This window comes from Pipistrellus kuhlii, unplaced genomic scaffold (assembly GCF_014108245.1).
Source record: "Pipistrellus kuhlii isolate mPipKuh1 unplaced genomic scaffold, mPipKuh1.p scaffold_m20_p_7, whole genome shotgun sequence".
In the NCBI taxonomy this organism is placed as follows: domain Eukaryota; kingdom Metazoa; phylum Chordata; class Mammalia; order Chiroptera; family Vespertilionidae; genus Pipistrellus; species Pipistrellus kuhlii.
Window position 1 is genome coordinate 7,581,410 of NW_023425573.1, and position 20,414 is coordinate 7,601,823.

At 40.2% G+C, this 20,414-nt stretch overlaps 1 protein-coding gene across 3 annotated transcripts in view; it reads left to right on the forward strand.

Moving 5' to 3' along the window:
• The window catches only part of CMKLR2 (chemerin chemokine-like receptor 2), a 46,602-nt gene that overhangs the window by 9,560 nt on the left and 16,628 nt on the right, over positions 1-20,414 (forward strand). For all 3 annotated transcript variants that reach the window (XM_045575468.1, XM_036422101.2, XM_045575469.1), the window contains exon 2: positions 10,813-10,904. The gene's annotated coding sequence lies outside the window, so the exon portion shown is untranslated. The remainder of the gene's footprint in view (positions 1-10,812; positions 10,905-20,414) is intronic.

Genomic DNA, 20,414 nt, shown 5'->3' on the forward strand with positions numbered 1-20,414 from the left:
CTCCTGCCCCTCCCCTGCAATTTGTCTCTGGATCTATTCTTGTTCATCAAATTATGTTGATCATTATATCCCACATAAATATCATGTGATATTTATCTTTCTCCTTATTTCGCTTATCATAATGCTCTCCAGTTCCATCCATGCTGTTGCAAATGGTAAAAGTTCCTTCTTTTTTATAGCAGCATAGTATTCCATGTGTAGATGTATCAACGTTTTTTAATCCACTCATATGCTGATGGGCACTTAGGCTGTTTCCAAATCTTAGCTGCTGTCAATTGTGCTGCTATGAACATAGGGGTGCATAGTTTTATTACTGTACATAGATGCGTTCACAGAAACATGTGACTAAAGGGAGGGTTAGAAATCAGGGCTTATAAACCATCTTAGTAGCAGAAAAGAAAGGGGGGAAAGGCACTTACAGGAATACAAGTGACTTTTTAAAAAGAAAAGGGAGGGAGAAAGTATTTATGGGGAAACAAAACTCAAATGAGTCCTTCGAGGTGGGCAAGTTTTGTGACATATCTGTTTAGATGAGGTTTATCTTATCTCTGGTGCTCAGAGCCAGTCTTCCCTGGTTACTCCCAGGGAAGAGATTTATGATAGATGAGTTTCTCTGGGACCTCAAATGCTTTCTGCTCAAAATAATTTTTATGCCGCAGTGGTATATGATGGACCCCTTCAGGAGATATATCCTTTCTCCCCCCCACCCCAACTTTCTCTGATAGTCCATTGCTTTTATAAATAAGAAACTTTATAATATTAAAAATTTTATGGATAATAAGGAATATTATAAAATGATGAACAAAAAGATAGATACAGGGACAGTAAAGCAACAAGCAGACTGTCAAATTACAGTGGGAGGGTAGGAAGATATGGGGGAGATAAGAGATCAACCGAAGGACTTGTATGCATGCATATAAGCATAACCAATGGACATAAAACTCTGGGGAGGAAGGGTATGTATGGGAGGGAGGGGGCAATGATAAGATATGTACCCATATAATACCTTAATAAAAAAAATGAAGAAAACCCCCCCCCAAAACTCGCAACTCATTGGCATTGAAGTATAAATGTAACCACTATCCACGTCACTTCTCTGATTTTTGAATATGATTTTCCTGTCATTAAACAATGTGTTACAGATCATTAAAAAAAAAATTTTTTTTTACCTATTCTTTTTCTTCAGGTCTCAATTTTCATATATAACACATAAAGTTAGGTCTTTCAATCTGGTCTGGACTCCAGTTCTAATTCACCTGGTTTCTTTGGTGATGTTAATTTTAGTAAAGGTTTATACCTCAAATAACACTTTTAATGAAATTAATTTAAAAAACAGATAGCATAAAAAATTAATAATAAAAGCTGATAGTATAAAAAATTTAAAGGTTAAAAAAAAGACTAGTTAAATGAAGATTACTAACATAACATTCTTTGATATTGGACAGTTGCCAACTATGTCTCAAATCTATGGTTGCACAATATTTCAGAGTTGCTGTTTTGATTTTATCTGTCTCCAGAGCTCTGATTCAATGCTGCCTCGGACTTGTCTCATGCCTTAAAAAGGAACCAATTCTCAGGACCTCAGTTTCCTTTCCTCTAAAGAAATCCAGTAGGTTAGATTTCCTCTACATTTTCTTTCCCCCTACCATCTTTTTAATTACTGCTTATTAAGTCAATGCTCAATGTGAAATACGTAATGGGCACTTAGCAAATGCAGTGGGTATCTAATAAACGTTTAGTGAGGCACACTTTTTTATTCAGACTTTATTTTTTTTATACTCAATTATCATAGTATGCTCTGATGATGCCGCTGCTATTCAAATAGCATGGGGGGGAGGGTCTCTTCATTGTTAAAGAAAATGGTGTCAGTAGGAACAAATGGCACGTGATTCAGGCACCACATTTTACTGGAAATGATGCAGTCTTCCTTTGAGGCGAGAGAATGTTATTGGTCAATGATTAGCTTGAGGGTGGCAGGGCAGGGGTTAAAGGAGGCCTGGCTTTGCCTGTGGGTTTCTTGTGTGAAGCAAACTGACCCCCGGGGGAGCCAGCATCCAGCCCTGGTCACAGTGGCCCCTTGTTCAGCAAACAATCCGCTGGCCCATGTCAGGCTGCATGTATGAAACCCTGCATTCCTCCAGCCGCTCTCTGCAGGGCGAATGCACCTAAAGACCTGGTTTGTGACGCAGGGATCCTGAAATCAGATAAATAAGGCATCTTAGAGCTTCTTGTCCTGTTTTACAAACCTCAGTGTTCGCCTCCACGTTTAAGCAAAGGGAGGGGAGGGCCATCGGGCTATGTCGTTTCTTGTCTGGAAGTCCGTTCTTTTTTGTTTTGCGGGGGGGAAAAGAGATTGTTTCTCATTAACTAAGAGAAGCCATCTTCATGTGTCACATTTAGTCCAGCAAATGTTGACTGAGCCCCCAGCCAGTGTGGTGGAAGGAGGTATGAGGGTTTTAATGGAGATTCTTGTCCTAAGTGAGCTTAGAGTTGTGCTCTGTGGGGGTCAGAATTGAGCTTTTACACTAAAAAGATTTAAAAAGGTGCGGTTCCTACAGAATATGGAGTTCAGAAAAGGGAGGACAGAAGTGGGCAAGCTAACAGTTCCTGGAGGAGGTGAAACAGGGAGAGAGGTGGGCGTTGGTGTTCCATCCTAAGTCAAGTAGGAGGAAAAGATCTGGACTTGACTGAGCAACGGACAGGGTGTCCCCAGGAGAAGTCCTTCTTGGCCTGAGGAGCCCAGAAGAGCCTTTGACCTCTGATGACAGGAGAGGGGGGGTAAGGAGAGCATGCAAGTGCAAATGTAAAGCATGGCTTCCACTAAAACATCGGGGCAAAAACAGCCCTGCATTTGGGGTCTCCCATAACAAAGAAAATCATAAGAGAATTCTCCAGCCCACTATCCTCTCTTCATCCCAAAGTTCTTTCCACCCAGCGTCAAGGCCGGGAGCCAGTGCTCTGGCATACACCGTATGGTCTTGGTGCCCCAACTTATCATTCACCTTCTGGAGGCTCCAGAAATACCTTTTACTGAACTTTTTTTTTTTAATGGGGTGGGGGAGTTGGGGGGAAGGGAGGGCTTCATGGAGAAGGACTTTGAAAGGTGGTGTATGCAACTTGGCAGCCTGAAAAAGAGAATCCAAGCCCAGGCTAATAAATATGCGTGGGGCTGGATTGCCATAAGACTAAATTATCGTCACTGTGATAAATGCATGAAGAGTAATTGTACAGAAAGTCAGGCCATTGGGCCTAAAAGAAAGTTCTTATAGATATGATTTCTTTAATTCTCACAAGAAAGTTTTCTTTTTTCCCCCTCTTTTTTTTATTTAATTAATGTCAGATTTATTCACTCTTAGGAAATTCATTCTGCTTAGCTCTTGCATGAGTCTGAACAAATGCATACAGTTGTGTAACCTCTACTACAATCAAGATGTACAATTCCATCATCCTCCAAAAGTTTTCTTTAAAAAAAATGTATAAATAAATAAATAAATGTGTATATATATATATATATATATATATGTAGTTTTTTAAATTAAATATTATTTTTTTAAATTTCTTTATCAATTAAGGTATCACATATTTGTCCTCATCCCCCCCTCACAAGAAAGTTTTCTTTGGTGGTTTATAATGACATACCTCCACTTGAGTAGGAAAAAACCTGGAAGTGGAACATCCTGACTAATTATACCACTAAGAGTTGACATAAATTTTTTTTCACTCGCTTGTACCATATAAAATGAATGTTATTTGACCTTCACCATTTTTTAACTAATAGCATGGTGATTTCTTATGCTTTAACCTAAGACATAGACTACCAATTTAATCAAAGTAGTGAGATATGTTCATATATAATTGTCTTATTACATAAATATTTGTTTGATGTATTTAGTGTGTACACATGGCATAGTTAACTCTATTTACCATTAAACTATAGCAAGCCTATAGCTTTGATATGGAGAAAGCACTTCCTCCTTCATGCACTACAATTTTATTGAGCACCTATTGCATTTCCTGTGCTCTGCTCTGTAGTTGAGATATGAGGGTGAGTAAAACAGTAGCTGCCTTTGAGGCTCTCACCGTTTAGAGAGGGAGATAAACACATTAACAGGGAGGTTGTGAACAAAGGTTAAGAAAGAAGCGTCTGAAGTCAGACAGGCCCAGAAGCCATGTCTGGACTTTACCACTTTTACTAATTGCCCAACCGCTCTTACCCTCATAGAAATAGGATGGTAAATAATAGTACCTCACAGGATTGTTTTGAGAATTAGCTGTGAGAAATGCATGTAAAGTTGCTTAGGCACTTAACAAGTCCTCAGGAAATGTGAGGTGCTACCTTAATGTGTAATGTGTTAAACGATATTATGTAATTAGGTGTGCTTGGTGTTTGCTTCCTTCTTAACGTAGATAGGTGAGCTGGTCTTAATTATAAGCAATACATGATTAGACAACCATATGGTTCACAGGAAACTAGTTTGCCCTTAATAACCATTTGAAGAAAATTCTCCACCATCTTCCCTGTCACTCAGAAATCCTGGTCTAATGAAGTGGCTGAACAAATTTAACACCTCTCAGGAGTGAGACTGGCTTTCCTAGGTAATCAGCCTTCTCTTAACACCTTTCACAAGAAGAGGTTCTGAACATAGGAATGAATGGAGTTGATGATAATTAAGAACTTCTCAAGCTCACCTTTGCCTTCTCAGACAGAATGAAATATTGGTTATTGTTGAGATGCCATCAGCATGAATGCCTTTTATCAAAACCCACCGAACTGTCTTTCCACCAGTCAGTGGATATTATTGAGGCCTGCTCTTTGCCAGAAACTGTGGTGGGCTCTGTAGTACGGCATGGTGGTGTTAACAGGATATTAGAGAAGCTGGTCTTCCTTGGTTGCAGGTGGAAGTGGGATTATTTGGGTACTGCTGGATAAGCATTTCTGGAGGAAGATGAGATATGGTAGAAAGCTTTATTTCATGGAATTATGCCCCTTGGTTTCCAAGCCCCATTCCCCTTAATGCCATGGTCAGCAAACTGCAGCTCTCGAGCCACATAGCTTTTTGGCCCCTTGAGTGTGGCTCTTCCACAAAATACCATGGCCTGGGTGAGTCTATTTTGAAGAAGTGGTGTTAGAAGAAGTGTAAGGTTTAAAACATTGGCTCTCAAAAGAAATTTCAGTCGTTGTACTGTTGACATTTGGCTCTGCTGACTAATGAGTTTGCCGACCACTGCCTTAATGCAGTCATAGAAGTGTAGCTGGGGCTGCAGTAGAGCTAATATCAGAGCTAGCATCCAGAGTTTCCTTTCCATGTGGAAGCCGGATTCAGTCCAGCACCAAGCTAGCTTAGCTTGTGTTTCCCATCTGTAGTCCATTAGTCCATGGAAGTGGGAGAGAGACATTTATCTAATGAGCATTTTAAGTATATAACTAAAAATTGTAAGTGAAGAGTGAAGAGTAGGGAATTCAGATTTAAAATGTGGGATAGGCTTGAGGAGGGTAGGAAAGTAACATGTGAAAACACAGCTTACCCTTTAAAATTGTTGGTGATTTTCTTCTTAATTCCAAACCACTAACAAATTCAGAAAATTAAAGCTTAGTCAAATCAGTTGTTTGGTTACCTTATGAACAGTACTAAGTTGATATAAATTATGCATTCTGTTGGCCAGGTGCAAAGATAATATTCAACAAGACTCTTCTGCTTGATTGTCATTCTCCCTCCTACAAGCTTTCATTTCATTAACTCTATTCAAAATAAAACCAGTCGCCTCTGGAATGATTTTACATAATCAACACACAACACATATACTTAATTACCGTTCTTTGCATGCTCTGACCAAGAAGATGGGGGAAATGTAGTAAAATGGCTAAGCTTTTCCTTGCCTTGTCAGGGAGGGATGCCTAGCGCTGGAACAATATTTCACGTATAAACATGGCATTTCTCTGTTGTTTGCCTTTTATTGTGAGAGACTGCACGGGGAAGGGGGATGTCAGCACACACATGAAATTGCTTGTCTGGTAGAACGGTTATAATGCACCACTCTAGGAAAGCGGTGTTTTCTGATTTTCTCAGAAATGGATTGCATCTCCCAGAATACAGAGAGGGGGCAAAACAATTGTAGACAGTATTTCTCATCTTAATTTTACATTGGAATATTTGCAGAAACATTAGTCATTTGTCTCAACCTTAAATAAACAGAAGCTTGGTTTAAAACAAATCAGCTCTCTTTTCTAGCCATGGCAAATGGAACCTGCTTGAAAGCCCTGGCTGCTGTTCCGTGATTTCTTAAATAAATGACCATTTCCCCCTTTTTATGTTTTTCTCAAGCCATCGGTAAATAATTTGTTTATCAAATTTAAGAGACTGCCCCATCAGGAATTTTTTATTTGGAAGAGCTGGTGTTTTTCTTGCTAAGGCAGACAATTGATGTGTTCTCTGGCTAGCTGGTGAGCTGACAGGGAGAGAACAGTCAGGAGCCCAGCCACGTTGAACTGATCTTCCTCACCAGAAATGAAATCATTGACACAAATCATTCGATACAAAAACAAATAAACTCCTTTTGTAGAACATTATCACAGGATCAGAATGTCCTGCGATTGGATAGGAAGCAATGGGCGCAGGGCAGCGTTACCGTAACCGCAGGAAACCACTGGTTTGCTGTTTACTATGTTATCTTTTCAGCCGGTGTTTTTTTCTCTAAGGATGAAACATAAATCCAAAATGCTATCTGAAGTAATCACAAATAATATCATCAAACGAGCTCTCTGCCTAGAGCCATTGGTCATTAAATTAGCTAGAAGCCCAAGAATTTGCTACCTTTCAACAGTCATATGTTAGTTATGTGAATTATTTCATAATCCATCCTAATAAAAAGACTGATAAAGTGAGACAACAGCATCTCACACTTCTTCAGGCCTTAACCTGAGCCAGGCACTGTAAATGGTTGCTGATGGGTTGTCTCCCTAGATCCTGGATGAAAAAACTAAATCAATAATAATAATAATAATAATAATAATAATAATAAATGATGCAGTACATATGACTACTGCCTTTGATTTATTGAAAATCTCTTCCTCCTCTCCTAAATTCTTAGCTAGAGACCGTGTAGCAAAAGGCAGGTTAACAGAATTAATTTTTATTTATTTATATTAACTACAAATAATAAATATGTATAAATTACATAAGACAAATATAATTATGTATAAAGCTTACATTAATTTTTATTTAAAAAGCAGAAAAGCACACACAATTAATATGAGTGGTAAATGGCCGAAGCCGGTGTGGCTCAGTGGATAGAGCATCTGCCTGGACTGAAAGGTCCCGGGTTCGATTCCAGTCAAGGGCATGTACCTTGGTTGCAGGCACATCCTCAATAGGGGCTGTGCAGGAGGCAGCTGATTGATGTTTCTAACTCTCTATCCCTCTCTCTTCCTCTCTGTAAAAAAATAAATAAATAAAAATAATAATAATAATAAAATATATATTTTTAAAAACTTTATAAATATTAATGATAAATGACCTGGGGGCCTTCCCACAGAGGGCTTTCTCATGGCCCCCAACTGCCTTCCTCTGCCCCATGTAGGGCAGTTGGGGGCCATTCTGATGGATGGGTGTAGCCAGTGCAAGTGCTCAAACATTCGGGAATACATAAGCCCTGAAGAAACAGTTAAAGGTGAGTGCTTTCGTGAGTGTTTGATGAAAAGTGGAGAGTCACAAAAAAATGTGGTGGGACAGAAGGGTCTGGGCTGAGGGTAGCATGCGGGGGAAATGTGGCAAGGCCTGTTTGCTCAGATTCCTGGCCCCTCTGGCGTCTGAGCTGAGGACACTCCTTTCCTCTGGCTATGGGAGAGGCATCTCTCCCATGCGGGCTTTATCACCTGCTTCTGGCAAATCAAAACTGCTTCTCAGATTCCTTCCATGTCAAATACCAAGCAGGCCAAAGGAGCCTTATTTGGGGCGCCAGAAACCTGGTGGTATCTCTGTTGGCTGGAGGGGAAAAGCTGTGAACCTCTGAGTAAGAAAATGGGAGCGAGAGGAACACAACAAATGGAATCAAAACAGGAAATAGGAGACAGAGATGGAAATTGCCGTGGTAACCGATGACTGTATCAAGCCTGGAGCTTCACTTAATTGCCTCATTTCATCGTCGCAGCTGCCCAATAAAGTAGATACTATTATCCCTATTTTACAGATGGAGAAATTGACGCTTGGAGCTTTTAACTCATTTCCCGAGGCCACACAGGTGAAAAGAAATGGCACTGCAATTAGAAAGCAAGGTCTGCCTGACTCCAGGGCTCTAGTCCTTAACCGCTGTAAAATACTGTCCAGAAATGCTTGTGATCGTTCATATCCAAACACTCTGGTGAGCAGGGACTGCTGGGAAAGAGGGAGGCCGAACAACTGCAGACACCAGGCCGCAGAGGAGAAAGGAGCCGGGCTGCAGAGGGCTCTGTCGAAGTAAGCCTCCTGTCTACATAAACACCCTGGAAATATTTAGATATCCCACGGGAGAGATGAGGCAAGGACGGCCACAGATTAGATACAACTGCAACTTTGGGGCTGCTGGGAATTCTCTTGATCCCACGGTGCTGAGGCAGATAGTGTTCCTCGGGCCAAGGAAGGCATTCTGTGTTCTCAAGTTGCACTGGGGCAAAGCACCACATCTAACCAATTATTTTGTTGTTTGGGGCTGGCTAGAACACTGGTTTAGCTCCCTTCCTCTGTTTGAGAAGCTGCAGCAGGCATTAAAGTGGCCTGGATCTAACTGGAGAGAAAGAGAGAAGGAGAGCTGAATACATTTGAGTAATGTGTTAAATATTGTAACTGTACAAAACAACTGCATTAATCTTGCTTATTTATTGGTCCTCAGTTTTTCCCCTGTTGACGAAAGAGAATTTTAAACAGGTAAATCACGACTCATGCAAATACAAAATTAATACGTTGCAGAGGTTTTAATGAACTCATTAGTAGATGAGAGGAGCAGTAGAAACATTACAAGGATTAAAAGGAGAATTCAAAGTCTCTCACGTGTATCCAGGCCCTCGGGGGTGTGGAAGTGAATTTATTAACAGTTTGCAAAACTGGCCGATACTCACAGGGCAATAATGAATTGTGTTCTACTAGATACGATTCATTTGTATTTCTGCGGACAAAGGTCATGTGCAGAAATACACGTTGTCTAACACGTATGCAACTGTAAAATGCCTCAGAGACAATGACCGGAAGAGAGAGCTTGTAAAGACACACCAGCCAGGGCCCCCAGGGGTCTTTTTGCACATTGTGACGTGCCTCACAACATTGACTGACAGACCCTAAAAAATAAGGGGGAAATAGTTATCTCTCTGCATATGTAATTCAGTAGAAAAACAAAAACAAACCAAAAAAAAACACACACACACAAAAAAAACACCAAACCAAAACTCACAAATTTCATACTGAAAGTAAGAGTAGCTTCTTTCCAGAATTTCTTATGGAAAAGTTTTAGATGAACCCATGGAAGTTAACGTTTCATTGCTTCTGCTTTCCTGTACTATCTCAGTCTGCTTTTGGGATAATACCGCTCCCCACCCATCAACTTAGCTATTGGCACACATGGGTGGCATCTGTAGAGAAGTTCTCTTAGATGCCAGCCCTCAGTACAGGCCAACAGCTGAGTATTAATGAAATAATTCTAAGAAGAACATGGAGAAACATTATATAGTACTCTCACTATAAACGGGGAAAATATCTGAAATAAAACCCAACCATTAATCATATTTCTCAGAGCACCTGCATATCATAAATCATGTCTTACAGTGCAAGACCACGGCACTGACTTTAGTTCTAATGTTTCACCAAAATGTGTCAAGAGGTTGGGCAGTGTGGTCCTTTGTAAGCAGTTTAAGATGCCACCTTAAAAACACGTCACATGTTTGCTGGGTGTGTTAGTTAAAAAGATAACATTTTTATTAGTCCATGCAAAATAAGTAATTATAAATCCAAATAAATTATTTTAAATAAAAGTTGCTTAGGGAGCAAGCAGCTCTCTAGGTTTGAAAATGAGGCGAGCCCTAGCCGGTTTGGCTCAGTCTGGTAGAGCTTCAGCTGGCAGATGGAAGGGTCCCAGGTTCGATTCCGATCAAGGGCACATGTCTGGGTTGCGGGCTCAATCCCCAGTGTGGGGCATGCAGGAGGCAGCTGATCAATGATTCTCTCTCATCGTTGGTGTTTCTATCTCCCTTTCCCTGTCTGAAATCAATAAAAATATATTTTAAAAAAAGAAAATGAGGCAAGGCCAGACAAGAGATAAACATGAAAAATTGAAGGCCTCAGGTCCTGGCTGGTTTGGCTCAGTGGATAGAGCATCGGCCTGAAGGATCCCAGGTTTGATACCTGTCTAGGGCACATGCTCAGGTTGGAGACTCGGTCCCACTGGAGCAGTGTGGGGGCGGAAGTGTGCAGGAGGCAGCTCTCTCATCATTGATGTTTTTATCTCTCTCCCTCTTCCCTTCCCCTCTGAAATCAATAAAAAATATATTCTAAAAAAAAAAATCTGAAGGCCTCTTGGTTATGCTTTGTTCATCTTTCTCTGATTGTGAGCTGGAAGTGGAAGTAATGAGTGTGAAAAGGTAGAATGCAAAGGATGGCCTGAAATGACAGCAGAGTGTGTCTTAGGATGACACTTGCCATTAGGACTGAGACTTAGCAGCCACCAGCACCATCGGCAAGCCCCCAGTGTTTGCCAGGAGGTCGTGATCCTAGGAAGGCTGCTAGCTTGTGGTTAACACACACACCCATTAGGTCGAAACTAATGCACCGTATTTCCACATCTATTTAGGTTCCTCTCGGTTCTTGCTCCAGTTCTGCCTTCTGCATTCTGACTCCTGCCTCACCGTCTCCTGCAGCTGGACTCATTTGCAGGCCCCTCGAGTGAGTATTGACCCTTGGCTAATAAATAAGCGGTGCTTTCTGACACATGGCTTCCTATAGCCTTATGATCTCTTTTCTTCAACTGTGGGAGAGCCTGGGTTCTCCTGGTTTCAAGCTAGACTTCTCCTCCCAGCCCCTAGCTCCTCTCTCCTCAAGGTCACTCTATACCTAAGTGCCCTGAAGGGCTTGCCTTCACAAAGCTCTCTGCCGCTCCCTCCTGGAGCCCAGCAGTGCTATTTCCAGCTACTTCCTGGCTCGGGTCCATCCAAATTAACAACTTGACTGCTAAAATAATCTAGGATTCATATTCTCCCAACTTGCAGTCAGGAAGGGAAAGCAAGCAAAAAGTCAAATTTGATTTTGGTCATCATGGTAGGAGTTGATGTTGAGTAGGTAAAAAATTATTAACTTATACCCAAATCATATTTATTTTAGCTGTTTCCCGCGTGTTATTTATTTTATTTCTCCGCTTGTTGTTTTAATAGATATTTATTGAGCACATTCCATGTTCTGGGAATTGTTCTAGCAACGAAGGATGCAGCAGAAAATATTAAAAAGAAAGTGTTGGCACTTAGAGTTTACACTGTACATCTAATTGGGTTTCTTATAATGAGGAAGTAAATAATTAATGACTTAAAGAGGGCTACTTTCTAGAGGGGGAAACTTGAAGAGTCTAATTGATATGCTAATCTGTGGTCTCTCAGTTAATCACACATAGAGTAACCATTAAACATGGGACAGAAACTTGAAATAAAGACATAGTGCTCCAGAGGGTATAGTCTTGCATAACAAACATCCTGGGCCCTATTGCTGTCTCCCCCCCACCCCACCAACTTTTCTTATGAGCAAATTCAAACATTCATAGATGTTGAAAGAATAGTGCAGAGAACAACCATGTCCCTATCGTCTAGATCAGTTGTTAACGTTTTGCTCTATCTGGTTGATATATAACTCTTTATATGCAAAGTATAAATATATATTTCTTATTTGAAAATAATTTCAAGATGACAGAAAAGTTACAAGTAAAATACAAAGAATTCTCTCATATCCCCTCCACGTAGACTCTCTAGTTGTTAAAATTTTGCCCCATTTGCTTTTTTATATTCTCTCTGTGTGAAGTTTTTCAGAACCATTTCAGAGGAAGTTGAAAATATCATGCCTTTTCCCCCTATATATTTCAGTGTCTATTTTTTTTTTTTAAACAAGGGCATTCTTTTACATAGCCATGTACACTTATCAATTACGGGAAATTTAGAATTGATTCAATATTGTTTATCTAAACCACAATCCATAGTCCAATTTGTCAGCAAATCCAATAATGCTCGTTGGGCATTTAATTTGTCTTCAGTACAGGATGCAGTCCAGCGCCATATGTTGCTTCTAGCTGTCATGTCTCTTTAGTTTAATCTGGAACATTTCCCCAGCCTTTCATTGTGACATTGGCGATTTTTAGGGAAACAAAACTTTAAAAAAAAAAAAAAAATTCCTCATTTGAAGGTTATTTGGTGTCCATCCGTGTTACAGGTTGAGCTATCCTAGAAGACTCTGGGACAGAGTTTAATGATCAAATATTTATTAGATTGTGCCCTTAAGAACCATACCTATGTGTGAAAGGAAGGTGGGTGGGTGGGGGACAGCTGGGCAGGGGGGAGAAATTGAGCTGCAAGGTAGGACTGACAGCCATAGCCGATTCTAAAGCTAAAGTTGGCCCATCGGAATTGTCTCCCATTGGGCCAAAATGGCGAGGCCTTCGTACTTCCATTTCAATAATCACTGAAGGGCATGAGCTTGGACAAGGGTGGGGGCACTATATGTAATAGCAGCTGTCCCATGAGAGCTGCTAGCTGGAGGCTATCTCTTGAGTGTTTTCCCAGGACTTAGGGCAATAGTTTTTCCTTAAAGGAGGAAATATATTATATTTCTATTCACTATATTTCATGATAAAAATCAGGTTATACATTCCCAACTTTGCAACTATGATATGAATATTTTTTTCTGAATCTTTTGAAAGCAAGTTGTAGACTCAGCCCTAAAAACTTCAGCATACACTTCCCAAAAAAGAATGTTCTACAAAACAATATCATTAACACACCTAAGAAAATACTTAAAATGGTTTGAAAAATACCAATTTTCTTATTCCACTTATTTATGCATTCGTTGTTTTTCTTCTTGTACATGCAACCATGGATCAGACTCTTAACTAAGCTACCCAGCCAGAGGTGAAAAATACATTTTTTTTTCTTAGAGAGAAAGAAACATCCATCAGTTGTCTGTTGTCTCCTGTATGCTCCCTGACAGGGATCGAGCCAGCAATGTTTTAGTGTAGGGGATGATAGTCCAACCAACAGAGCCACCTGGCCAGGGCTGAAAAATATGTTCTTAAAGATATCCATCTCCTATCAACTTTCCACAATTATTCTCAAAATATCTTTCAAAGCTTTTAAAAATCAGTGTCTAATTCATGGTTACTTATTACATTCAGATTTTGTTTCTTTACCCTTTTAATCTGGAATAACCCATTTTTGTTTTTCTGTGACAAAGATTTTCTAAAGAGACCAGACCTTACGTCTTGAAGACCCTTCCTACTTTTCAGAGTTTTTTCCCCGAATTGGAAAGTCATACGATGATGTCATAAGAACTGAGAAAAATGCCATTTGCCTTTTCTGAGATGATGCTAAGTACTTAATGAAGATAAACCAATTTTAAAAGATGTAGGCTATGTTTGCTAGAGTACTTACTAATTGAAGTCCTGTTTTTATGTTCATTATTAATTAAATAGAATCATTAGAGAAGTAAGGATATAAAATGATTTATTATAGCAATTTATCGCATAAAATTGAGTTAACTCAATGTGTGTGTGAGTGTGTGTGTGTGTGTGTGTGTGTGTGTAACCAGGTTCTTTTTCATCTTCACATCTTCTGACAAAGAATGAAACAAAATTAAAAGCCACTTAGTATTTTGTTTAGTAATTTGCTTGTAAGAACAAGAAATGAAAGAATCACGCTATCTTATCCCATCATATTATATTGTATTACAATCATATTATATTGTTCCTAAAGCTTCCTTAGTCCTTTAAATGTAGCACTCTCATTACAAGCAGCTTTAATCCTCTTAAAATATTATGACTCATTCATTACAACAAATTAAGAAAGACACAACAATTTTTTTGGATCATTTCCAAATAGGCTTCTTTAACTACTGTCCTTCAATTGAGCTAGTTAAGAGTTTTCTGATGGAAAATAATTATATCTCTGCTGCATATTAGTCAAAATACTTTTGCATTTTGTCAGTGGCCACCACCTTGACAACTGGAAAGAATATCTTCTTTCCTTCCTCCTTTCTTTCATCCTTCCTGGTTCCTTTTTCCTTCTTGTATGGAGAAAATTTACTGTTAAAACTATATTACAGGACTCATTTTCTAGATAGCCAAACTAAGATATACCCCATAAAAATTAAGTGAGAAATATTCATGATAAAAGATTATACAATTTTATAGGGAATAAACAGAAAACTGGAGATTTAATGTTATGAGCAGGTAAGATACAATAGAGAAGAGAAAAAAATTGCCTACTTTGAGCCAATCTATTTTGATTCAGCACCATTCCTCGAGTGCCCTTTCTGTGTAAATCCCTGTACTGGACGTTTTAATGAGCCACAAATGCGGTTGATTTATTGGCCCATGAATTCATTCATTCATTCATTCATTCATTCATTTTTATAGGCTCTAGAGTTAAAGCAAGTTTTGGAAGAAGGAAGTGGTAGAACAATGTACATTTTCCACAGGAGTTTAACTATTAGGTGGGCTCAATTCTTCTTCTTAAATTTCATAAACCTAATTTTTTTAAAGAACACCATGCTACTTGGGCCGAGTGGTTGCCAGATGCACAAAGTATGCCTATTCTACCTCCCCATCGAGGTGACAGTGAAATAGCAAAGTAAGGGCCTCAAAAAATTCTTTCCTCCACAAAAGCAACAAGAAACTGGCAAAACAATGAGAATCAGCTTTTTCAGAACCCTGGGAATTACCCACAGGTTAGCAACAATCGAGGAGTGTTTATTTAAAAAGTGAGGGAAGGCCGAAACCAGTTTGGCTCAATGGTAAAGCGTCGGCCTGCAGACTGAAGGGTCCTGGGTTCGATTCCGGTCAAAGGCATGTAGTACCTTGGGTGTGGGCACATCCCCACTGGGGGGTATGCAGGAGGCAGCTGATTGATGATCTTCCCTCACCGATAGTTTTCTAACTCTCTATCCCTCTCTCTTCCTCTCTGTAAAAAATCAATGAAATACATTAAAAAAAATAAATTTAAAAAGATAAAAAGTGAGGGAAGGAAGAAAGGAGGGAGGAAGGGGAGAAGGATATATATGTGTGTGTGTGTGTGTGTGTGTGTGTGTGTGTATATATATATATATATATATATATATATATATATATATATATATATATATATTTGATAGAAACATCAGTGATGAGAGAGAATCCCTGATCAGCTGCCTCCTGCACAATGGGGTTCGAGCCTACAACCCAGGCATGTGCCCTGACCGGAAATCGATACGTGACCTCCTGGTTCATAGGTTAACAATCAACCACTGAGCCATGCTGGCCGGGCTGCTTTAGGATATTCTTTAAAACTAACAGCCTGCATTCTGGTGACAACCGGCAGCCACGAAAAACAACAGAGAGGGGCTGGAGCTCCATCAAAGCTTCATTTCCGGAGAATTATTAGAAGACCTATCTGGTGGCTCTCTGAAAATCCTCACTTGCAGGCTGTCTCTATTTGACCTAACTCAAAGCTTAACCAGTGTGAAAAGCTTTTTAGCCATAAGCATTTGTCAAAAATAATTATGGGCAATTATTTAACTGCGCAGCTGCCTGAGGTGACGGATACCAGTTGAGGGAAGGCATTACACTAACCAAAAGCTTTAAAAGAAAAATTGAGACATACAGAGGGGCTTTGGAAAGTTCTGGAATCAAGAAGGCCACATTCGCCAAAACCGGTTTGGCTCAGTGGGTAGAGCGTCGGCCTGCGGACTGAAAGGTCCCAGGTTCGATTCCGGTCAAGGGCATGTACCTTGGTTGTGCGCATGTACGTTGGTTGTTTTTCTCTCTCTCATCGATGTTTCTAACTCTCTATTCCTCTTCCTTCCTCTCTGTAAAAAAATCAATAAAATATATATTTTTTTAAAAAAAGAAGGCCACATTCATGTATAGGGTTGTGCTCATGTCCAGGACTCTGTGCATTGCTACGACCTGGAAAGGCCCTAACCTCTCATCTCTGGATAGCTTGTGGCTCTGCACAAGTAGAAAGTGATGGCTAAGGTCGAGTTGAAGTTGGGACCCTAACGTGCACACGAGCCCTCACCAAACTCTTGGAGAGTTATTGGTTCTAAGCATTTCAGGAAGTTTCCAGGTCCAACATCTTACCTTCTGCACTTTGCATGGTGGTAATAACAAAGGAAAAGCCATGTGGGCCATAGGACAGCCAATGGCCTTGATGTCTCCCTGGATTCTTGCTCCCATTTCAGTTCAAGCCACTAAGGATTTTACTTCCTTTCTGGCTAGGTCAGGTATACCAGGTCCATTTAAAAAGATGACTCTTACCTCTGTCCCACTGCTAGTGGAGTTTTTAAAGAATGTCTAGATAACCATACTGTAAGAAATGTAATGCCACCCAGCTTTTGAGCTATTACTTTCCTATCTTAGTCTTTAGGAAGAATCTTCCTGTACTCTCATTTGATACTTGACTATAGTGAGGAGTGGAGTTGTGCAGACTGCAGTGACTGTATGGTTGGGGAATCCCACTTGTCTCTTTCTATTCAGCCTCAGAGCAGGCTTCAACCAGCCTCCATTGTCTTCTTATCTTGGAGGGGACCAGGGAACTCCCCTCTCCCTCAGAAGTTGACTCTCCTACCCACTTCTCTGGTCACAAATCTCTCCGACTTCCATATTCTTTTTTGTTTGTTTGTTTTTTAATCCTTACCTGAGGATATTTTTTTCATTGGAAGGAGAGGGAGAGACTGAGAGAAACACCGATGTGAGAGAGACACATCGATTGGTTGCCTGCTGCACGGGCCCAAACCAGGGCTGGGAGCCTGAAACTGAGGTACATGCCCTTGACCAGAATTGAACCCAGGACCCTTCAGTCCCAGGTTGACGCTCTAGACACTTAGCCAAACTGGCTAGGGCCCAACTTACATATTTTTTGCTCCACAAATTTATTTTTAACTTAAGGCCTTTACTAGAAATCACTAGGGAAGAGATAAATACTACAAACATGATTGATATGAGATATTTACAAGCATTTTGTAATTCTGCACAAGATCTCATAATTATGGTCATTATTTCATTCTAAGATGAGTTCTGTCTTCCAGTTGTATTCTCTTATGTTGTTAGTTGCTCCATATTTAGCTGAAGATCAGAGGGACCCTGTTTTCAAGATGACTGTTCTTCCCAAACCAAAGATGTGACCAGCCTCTGGATGCTATTGAGACATAACAGTGTGCCCCGCTGCACTCCAGAGGACATTTTGACACCTCTTAGAATTACCAGATTGAAGAAACCCTAATCAGTCATTCTCTGTCTTGATCAAGAATATTATGGGCATTATTTTATTTTATTTTATTTTATTTTAATTTAGTAAATCTTTATTGTTCAGATTATTACAATAGTTTCTCCCTTCCACCCGGTTCCCAACCCACCCTCTGCCCTTACCTCCCTCCACTGTCCTCATCTATAGGTGTATGATTTTTGTCCATTCTCTTCCTGCACCCCCCATACTCCTTTCCTCCTGAGAATTATTAGTCCACTCCCTTTCTATGCCCCTGATTCTATTATATTCACCAGTTTATTCTGTTCCTCAGATTTTTAATTCACTTGATTTTTAGGTTCACTTGTTAATTGGAGTGTCATCCCAATGTACCAAGATTCAAGGGTTGACCTCCAGTCAGGGCACATGCAAGAAGTTACCAATGAGTGTATAAATAGGTGGAACAACAAATTGATGTTTCTCTCTCTCTTCCTCTGCCTTTCTAGCAATCAATAAATAAAAAATTTTTAAAAGAATTATAGTGAAAGTAAAACATAAAGAAAAAGAATAACAGTAACAGAAATGGCAACCAGCTCTTTGGGGATAAATATTGGACATGAAGGAAATTGTTTTCCTTCTCAGTTTATTGCATAGGGAAGACATTTTACAGTGTCTCTCTCTTTACCCTCCATGCCACCCAATCTCTCTAAGAAACTTAGCAGAAGCATCACTGTGTACATGCATTGATTGATAGAAGACTGGCTAAGCCACATAACAGAACTGTACATCCTGACCAATAGCCAGGAGAGCCATCAAACTTTATCACTATAACATTAGAGTAACCACAGCATAGTATTTCAGGGCTGGCAGAGCATTAGACATCATCAAGCCCAGTCATATTTAATTCCTCATTTCCTGTTACAAAATCCTCAATTTATAATTGTCTTTAAACATCTCCAGTTATGAGAAATGTGCCATGAGCTGACACAGTTTTGTCTGAGAATGAAAACTCTATGGGTTCTTTTCATTGCTATTCACTACTATATCTCTAGGGTAGGGGTGTCGAACTCAATCAGAGAAGGGGCCAAAATCTAAAATCCAGCCTAAATCGCGGGCCGAATGGTTTACTGAACAGTCATAAACTGTCATTGTGATGGAAACGCAGCGGAGTGCAGTGATGACAGCGCGGTGCGGGCCACATTGCAAGGCCTGGTGGGACGGATTTGGCCCGCGGGCCTTGTGTTTGACACGTGTGCTCTAGGGCCTAGAACACATAGTAGATGCTCAGTAAATATTTATTAAATGAATAAATTCCCATTTGAAACAACTATCATCTTTAGAAAGTTTTACCTTACATTGAGCTAAAGGCTTCTTTAGTTTTACTCTCTGGCAGATAAAACCACCTTCTCTATGCTAGCCCTTGAAACATTTGAAAAAGTTACCCTGCCCTTTCTTTTCCAGGATAAGCAGCTTCCACCAGTTCATTCAACGCTCCCCACATGATGTAGTTTATTATTTTATTATTTTTTAAATTAAATTATTTTCTGTGTACATATCTTACCATTGCCCCCTCACATGATATAGTTTAAAGCTTTCTCTCTATCATGTTCCCTTTCTTCTGGACATGCTCCAGTTTATCATTGATCCTCTCAACGTATAATTCCCAGAAAAGAATACAATACCTCCAGGTGCAGTCTTACCATTTCCAGTACAGTTGGAGAAATACTCCCCCGATTCTATTAAAAAGCTCAAGGGAAATTTACTTTTCTTTAAATCCTCACTGGAGGATATTTTTTCCCATTGATTTTTTAGAGAAAGTGGAAGGGAGGGAGGAGGGAGAGAGAGAGAAACACTGAAGTGAGAAACACATCAATTGATTGATTGCCTCCCACATGTGCCCTGATTGGTTTGGGGATTGAACCTGCACCCAGGGTATCTGCCCTTAAAGGAGAATCAAACCCTCCAACCTTTGACCCATGGGCCAAGAAAAACCAGCAAGAGATAAATTTACTTTTTATTATGATTATAATTATGATTATGACTTAAGCTGTCACATCTCTTTCTTAGCTCACATTGAACTCATTCATGGTCAAGGAGAAAGCTTGTATTTGGGCAGAAATTTAGCATGTCTTTTTTTTTTTAATATATTTTATTGATTTTACACAGAGAGGGATAGAGAGTTAGAAACGTCGATGAGAGAGAAACATCGACCAGCTGTCTCTTGCACACCCCCTACTGGGGATGTGCCCACAACCAAGGTACATGCCCTTGACAGGAATCGAATCCGGGACCTTTCAGTCTGTAGGCCGACACTCTATCCACTGAGCCAAACCGGTCTTGGCAAAATTTAGCATGTCTTATGGCAGAACAGGTCACCAGACACTTATCTTTGCCTTCCATGAAGAGTAGTGTACATTCCCAAGGAAACGCAAGTGAAGGTGGTTGATTGGCAGGCTTCCTGGGCAAATCACATTGATTTCCTTCTCATGCATGGATGTTTAAAAGGCACTGAATAAGCCTAACCAGTTTGGCTTAGTGGATAGAGTGTTGGCCTGCGGACTGAAGGGTCCCAGGTTCGATTCCGGTCAGGGCCATGTACCTTGGTTGTGGGCACATCCCCAATAGGGGGTGTGCAAGAGGCAGCTGATTGATGTTTCTCTCTCATCAATGTTTCCTTCTTTTTCTTTTTTTCAAAAGATATGCTTTTTAAAATTTTATTGATTTTGAAGAAGAGAGAGGGATAGAGAGTTATAAACATCGATAAGAGAGAATCATCGATTAGCTGCCTCCTGCACATCTCCCCACTAGGAATGTACCCCCAACCAAGGTACACGTCCTTGACTGGAATCGAACCCGGGACCCTTCAGTCCGCAGGACGACGCTCTATCCAAGGAGCCAAACCGGTTTCGGCTCATCAATGTTTCTAACTCTCTCTCTCTCTCCCTCTCTCTCTCTCTCTCTCCCTTCCACTCTCCCTCCCTCCCTC